Source organism: Dendropsophus ebraccatus, chromosome 11, assembly GCF_027789765.1.
Source record: "Dendropsophus ebraccatus isolate aDenEbr1 chromosome 11, aDenEbr1.pat, whole genome shotgun sequence".
In the NCBI taxonomy this organism is placed as follows: Eukaryota; Metazoa; Chordata; class Amphibia; order Anura; family Hylidae; genus Dendropsophus; species Dendropsophus ebraccatus.
The window spans coordinates 24,827,474-24,834,370 of NC_091464.1; positions in this window are offsets into that span (position 1 = coordinate 24,827,474).

Consider the following 6,897-nt stretch of genomic DNA (forward strand, 5'->3'; position numbering starts at 1 on the left):
TAGGGGGTTCTGATGCGGGCGCACGCTGATGCCGGGATGATCTTTGCAGAACCGGCCGTTCTCTTACGTAATGTGAATGAGGCCAAGGTGCAATACACAATCTATAGACAGGTGCGGTGTCATTTTTGGGAGAAAGCAGACATTTTTTCTAATCCTGTACTGCCCCTTTAATAATTCCCATCTCTCTATAGGAAATACCTCAGTGCGTGCAAATGAAAATTTTTATTTCAAGAAAAAACGAGACGACACACAATATATGGGTATAATTTAGAATTTATTTCTGAATTTGTTATGTTGTTGTAATGGGATCCCTACGCTGTTGATCCAGAAGAAGGCGAAAACCTCTGGACACCGGGGTCAATTTGTGTCACAGGGGGAAAATTCCTTCTTGACCCCAAATGGCGGCGATCGGTCCGAGGACCCTGGATCAAAGCTGCTAATGTGTGTAACTAACTGGGGGCTGATAGTAGTGTAGGGGTGGGTGTCATGTGGTGTAGGGGCAGGTGTCATGCGGTGTAGGTCACATGCATGCAGTGTAGGGGCAGGGGTCATGCGATGTAGGGGCAGGTGACATATGTAGGGGTTAGTCTCATGCGGTGTAGGGACGGGTGTTATGCGGTGTAGGGGCGGGTGTTATGTGGTGTAGGGGTGGGTGACATGCATGCAGTGTAGGGGCGGATGTCGTGCGGTGTAGGGTCAGGTGTCATGCAGTGTAGGGGCGAGTGTAATGTAATGTAGTGTAGATGCAGCTGTCATACATTACCGGATGATGGTCCTCCTCCTTCTCACGGTGTTTCTTCCTACCGCCTTCGCTTCCTGCTGGTGCCTTCTCCTCTGTCGTCACTGGTCCTCTTTCTCTTCAGGTTGTATCTCACTTCAGGGGGATAGTAAATGATGTCATCTTCATCCAGGCCGTCGAACAGCTGTCTTGCTCTCTCAGATCTTCTGGGCTGGGGCCTCTCCTCGGTCTTGGGCGCTGCTCTGTACTTCTTCTGGGCGTCCTCGTTGGTCATCATGAAGCGCTAAAACGAAAACAGTAAAGTCAGTGATAGAAATTCTTCTAAAACTTTCTAGTACAGTTAGAAGATATTTAGTAACAGGGATCATAGTAGACAGTGTGGTGACTTACGTCCGGCTTGAAGATGGGAGACGGCAGGAACTTTGCAGAGTAGGCCAGAAGCTTGAGGGTGTTCACATCTGCAATCTTGGGGTTGACTAAAAACAAGAAGGAGATAATGGGATCAGTCATAAATATGCAAAATATACAGTATACAGGCAATCCCAACAACAAGGCCACATGTGGATGAGGGGCTCCTGGCCCCCCTGACACACCAAGTCTCCTGGCCAACAGGGCTTGTTGATGCCATCCTGGCACCTAGTACCCAGGGCACATGTCCCACCAGCCTCCCCCTTCCCAGCTACAGCCCTGAAATATCTTACCGGCAGCGATGTCTCCATAAAGCATGGGAAGGCGTAGGTAGAAGCTCTAAAGAGAAGAGAATACAGTGAATGTAAACTGTCCTATAGCAGGAATAAGGGAGGATGTATCATATGTGTAACCTGTGCGGCTATATAGGGGTCCTATGGGCAGGGGGGCAACCATCATCTAAAGAAACCAGTATTATCCCCCTACATATGGCAATACATGGTGGTAATGACACCATGGCGCTCAGTAACTGGAGGATTGGGGCCCTGGTGATGATGGGGGTTCCCTATGACTGGTTCCCGCTCTCCTCCCATTAGCAGCTGCACAGAGGCCTCTGGTTTCGGGGACATTGGGGGCTTAGTAAGAGCCATAAATTCACTGACCGGCAGATAGGCGCGGGCGCCGGCCATTTTCCAGTAATCCTCTGGTGTTGCGTCCATGTCACGAAGATGAAGATCCAGGAAATCCATGGGCGAAGTCGAAATCCAAAAAATCGTAGTCCGTAAAATCCGAAGCCAAAAAGGTCAAAATCCAAAAAGTCGAAATCCGAAAAATCACTGTCCAAAAATCGCTATAGATCAGCGGGGGCTGTCTATCGCAGGAAGTCTGTCTTCACTCAACGAGGAGATCCAACAGACTGAGTTGCCTAGCAACGTGTTGTTGTTGTTGTTTATTTTCAAATCAAATGATGCAGCTGTGTCATGTGACTGACATGTAGCCCGTTCACACCAGGCTGCGTTTTTTTTTTTTTTTTTTTTCTTTATTCATATACAATATTATGTACAACACATAATACATAAACATATATATACTGTGTGTATATATATATATATATATATATATATTCCTTGTTGCCCATAACAACCAATCACAGCTCAGCTATCAAATATTAACGAGCTCTGGTGAAATAAAAGCGGAGCTGTGGTTGGTTGCTATGGGCAACAGAGGAAATTGTTACTGTCAGACGGCTGATAACTCTCCCCTATGTAATAGTTACTGGTTTGATGTTCTCTCCATCCCATTGTATACTGTATATTGGGGTCTATCATAGTATGGAGGAATATAGGTCTATACATACAGGCCAATGGGGGGCAGTACAGGGGGCGCTGCCATATTTACCCCAGGCTAGGCCCGATGAGAGTGACCCGAAGGACCAGCCTATACCCATAGATTGCAGATACTTAGAAAATGGATGATGCTACTATACCTACTGTAGAAGTAGATATTTGGTATATGTAGTATGCTTCTATATACCCCTCTATAGTATTACCTTCATTCTGATATGTGCTTTTTTTGCTGTATATAATTGGTCCCATATCAATATTTCCTGGATTCCACCTTATCGATGATGGTTCTTTTTTTTTTTTTTTTTTTTTTTTTTTAATCCTTTTTTAATATATTGAATAAAGTATTTTCTCTATTCATTATCATTGTTTGTTGGTCTAGCTTTCGTGTATAGGTTTTATATAATTGTATATGCCTAGGCTAAATATCACTTATATAATTCCTCACCCATGTTATGGGTTACATAATATTTCTCTATTGGGTGATTGGGCGAAAATCTTTTTCTTTCAAATCAAATGGTGTGATAAAGTTAAATAGATTTGTAATTTACTTCTATTAAAAAATTTCCAGCCTTCCCATACTTATTAGCTGCTGTATGTCCTGCAGGAATTTTTTTATTTTCAGTCTGACACAGTGCTCTCTGCTGACATCTCTGGCCGAGACAGGAACTGTCCAGAGCAGGAGAGGTTTTCTATGAGGATTCATAGAAAACCGAGACAGAGTTCCTGTCTCTGCCAGAGATGTCAGCAGAGAGCACTGTGTCAAACTGAAAATAAAACATTTCCTGCAGGACATACAGCAGCTAATAAGTACTGGAAAATTTGAGATTTTTTTTTTAATAGAAGTAAATTACAAATCTATATAACTTTCTGATATCAGCCTTTAACCAGAGAACAAAGTTGTGTATCTATGCTGCACAATGCAAAAAAAAAAAAAAGTATAACCCACATTCAATGCCCAATCTGTTAGATACTGGAGTGTACAACGCCATAAAAATTTGTCAGTTCCTGCATTTTATGCTTTTTCCTTCTGCATCTGCTTGCTGTTTATATCGTGCTACCTGAGAGCAGGTTTGCTACGTTAGCACAAGCAGAAAAAAATATTTGGATTCAGCAAAATGCCGTTCTATTATTCGCCATTGGCGGGACGCCAAGGGGACCTGGGATCCTTTAATTGCTCATAGAACTCTAATTTAGCTTCCAGAACATTTGTTTATTAAGTAGCTACATAGTGTACAATGCAGGATTTATTGAGTCGGAGCGCGCACTGTCACTAGGATTAATACCTGTTTTCTAAGGCTAGGTTCACACTGCGTTTTCAGCATCCGTTTAACGCAGCCGTTTTTTGCAAAAAACGCATGAAAAACGGATTGCAAAAAACGGATTCATTTGTTTGCATCCGTTTTTCCATTGACTTCCATTATAAAAAAAACGGATCCGTTTTTTTTGGCGGACCAAAACGGACCAAAAAACGTTGCTGACCCTATTTTTCTGGACGTTAAAAAAAACGGATCCGTTAAACGGATGCTGAAAACGCAGTGTGAACCTAGCCTAAGCTGTCATTTTAGTCATTTTTTACTTAGAGAAATCTACCGAGTCGGTGTGAAAAGAAAGATCTCACTAGCGCAGTGTGAAACGGATTCAGAAAACATAATGAACTCAATTCATCAATTTAATTCCAACATAATAGATTTTTATTCGTCTGTGAGCCGAGATTCATTCATTCGCAAGTAATGAAATTTATCCGGAAATATATTCCAAAGAGAAGCAAAAATTTCTAAATAAGTAAATAAATAAAAAGTTGTTATTCCGAAGACCATTTCTTCAGTTATGAGGATAAGTTTTACAGCAGACATGTTCCTTAAAGGGGTTATCCAGGATTAGAGAAAAAACAATTGTCTTCTTATAAAAACAGCACCATCACTGGCTTCAGGTTGTGTGTGGTATTGCAATTCAGCTCCATTTACTTCAACAACCCACTGCGGCAAGCTCGGCAGCTTGTGGTGCCTGTTGGTCGGAATAGCTTTAGCGGTGTTGTTGCTGCAAGGTGGGTTACTTGGGCATTTGTCATGGTAGCCTGGAGTGGTGTAGATACCCACCCTCGGTCAAATAGGCGCTGCGTCCACAGGTTTGGATAACCCAAGTATTACCTGGTGTGGGAGTCCAATAGCTTAACCAAAATATCATCCATTTACTGAGATACTTTTCCAGTGCAAGTATGGAATCAGGCTTTTTTTGTAGGTGGAGGTAGTGGTAACAACAGAGGTGAGAGTAGAAGAGTGTCTTGAGGGCCCTGTCCAATGTAGCTTTGTACTTTGCCGGGATAGTGTGGTAGAGAGAAGAAGAAGAGAAAGCTCTTACTCATGTTTTTGACCGCCTAATTCCCTACAGTGTCGCGTTACCCATCCTATAAGGGTAGTAAAAGGCCCCAAGACCCTGTGCTGGGTAAAGCAGACTTCCTGAAACCTTTCAGGAAAGTCGTGCATCAAGCAGTGGAATACGTAGGCTAGCTGCAGCTTTGTTCCACTGGGGTCAGTGCCTAACTGGATACAGCTCACTGCCCTGTACTGTGTTAAGCATATCCCTGGTGTTGACAAAGTGATCCTCAGAGGCGTCTAGCAGTCTATGCTAGCAGTGATAAACAACTCACTAACTCCAACTCTCAACTACCTCCACTACCGCCTGGTGCTAGAGGAGTGTGGCAGCCATATACAGTATCTTCTTATCTGCACAGAATAAAACATCATGTGCGTTCAAGGCAAATAGGCAGTGGCAGGTTGTTATATGGACTTAATATGCCCCCTTTCATAAATGCATGCTGTCTCTACTGTATTGTGCTGTGTTTCCACTATTTGAATATAGTTCAGTGTGTTAGGATTAGTAGCGTAGTATTGTCTCTTGTCACTAGATGTCACTGTTGTAGTAAATGTATACAGAGCTGTTTTACAGGAGGAAGCAGAAGGATTTACAGAAGGATTGTGGCTGAGACCACATGGTGTTCAGTGGATCCCTATACTAAGCTGGGGGACAAACCTAAAGATATAGCCTGGGTTAGTATTATCGTAGTGGTGTGGCATCTTAGGGCCAGAACTTGCACTGTTCTATGAACTTTCCTATACATCGCCGCTCACTTACACAAAAGTCTTTGACCCTATGCAAACGTAGAAACAGAAAACTGTAAAAAGACCACCTGGTCTTTCTAGTTCCCCCCTTATATTATTTCCTTTATTATTACTGGTATTAGTATCACTATTATTTCTATTAGGATGGACATATATTTATCTCAGGCAAATTTACATTCAGTTACTTTACATTTACCAACCACTTCTACTGGACATTTTTCCATGTATCTACTACTCTTTCAGTAAAATAGTGTTTTCTCATATTGCTTCCGATCTTTCCCCCAACTAACACCATAGAGTGCTCTGAAAACTTTGTAGATGGAGCAGAATTTCTCTAATCCAGCGAGACACCGGAAGTGAATATATTTGGTCTATAATTGTACATATCAAACACCTCATTGAGTATAAGATTAAAAAAAAAAAGTCCTCTCCTGGTCTGTGGGAAAAGAGGGTAAACCAAATGCGGGGAACAGGCTGGGCCTATGGTGGACTTCATATGTCATCGGAATATGCACAGTAATGGAGAAGTTTGGGAAGGATGGTGATCAATTCAGTTAAAGGGGTGCTCCAGCGTGGGGGCACTTTTTTGGGGGGACCTCCCCGGTTCCAGCGGCAGGTCACTCATCGCAGTGCTCCGGTCCCCGGTTCCTGGACGCTTCCTGGTGTCTGACGCTGCCCGAGACGCTACGTCTCAGGGCCGCTCAGCCACTCAGTGAAGGAGGCGGGATCCGAGCGGATTTCAAACGGATCCCGCCTCCTTCACTGAGTGGCTGAGCGGCCCTGAGACGTAGCGTCTCGGGCGGCGTCAGACACCAGGAAGCGGCCGGGGACTGGAGCGTCGCGATGAGTGACCCGCCCAGGGCCGGCGTTAGGGGGGGGCAAAGAGGGCAGTTGCCCAGGGCCCCCATCCCCCAGGGGCCCCCTGCCCCAGTTACAGTGAGTGTTAGGTGCAGGACCGCACGGACAGCGTCCTGCAGTCTCTGGCAGTGATCTCTGGCTGCAGCTTATGGCTGCTATCAGGGGTCACACAGAGGCTACAGGACGCTCTGCTCCGGAGTGTGTAGCTTCCCCCTCCCCCTCCCTTCTGTACCATGTGATTTCCTCTCTCTTCCTGGTGTGGAGCTGTCGGGACGATAGAGGAGAGGGCTGCAGGGTGAGGAGCAGAACCTCCTGCTGCTGCTGCCATGGACAAGGACAACTACACCCAGCATGCTGTTAGAGGGGGTAAGTATACTGTACATGTAGTGTGTGTATGAATGTAGGTGTATAATGGATGACTGTATTG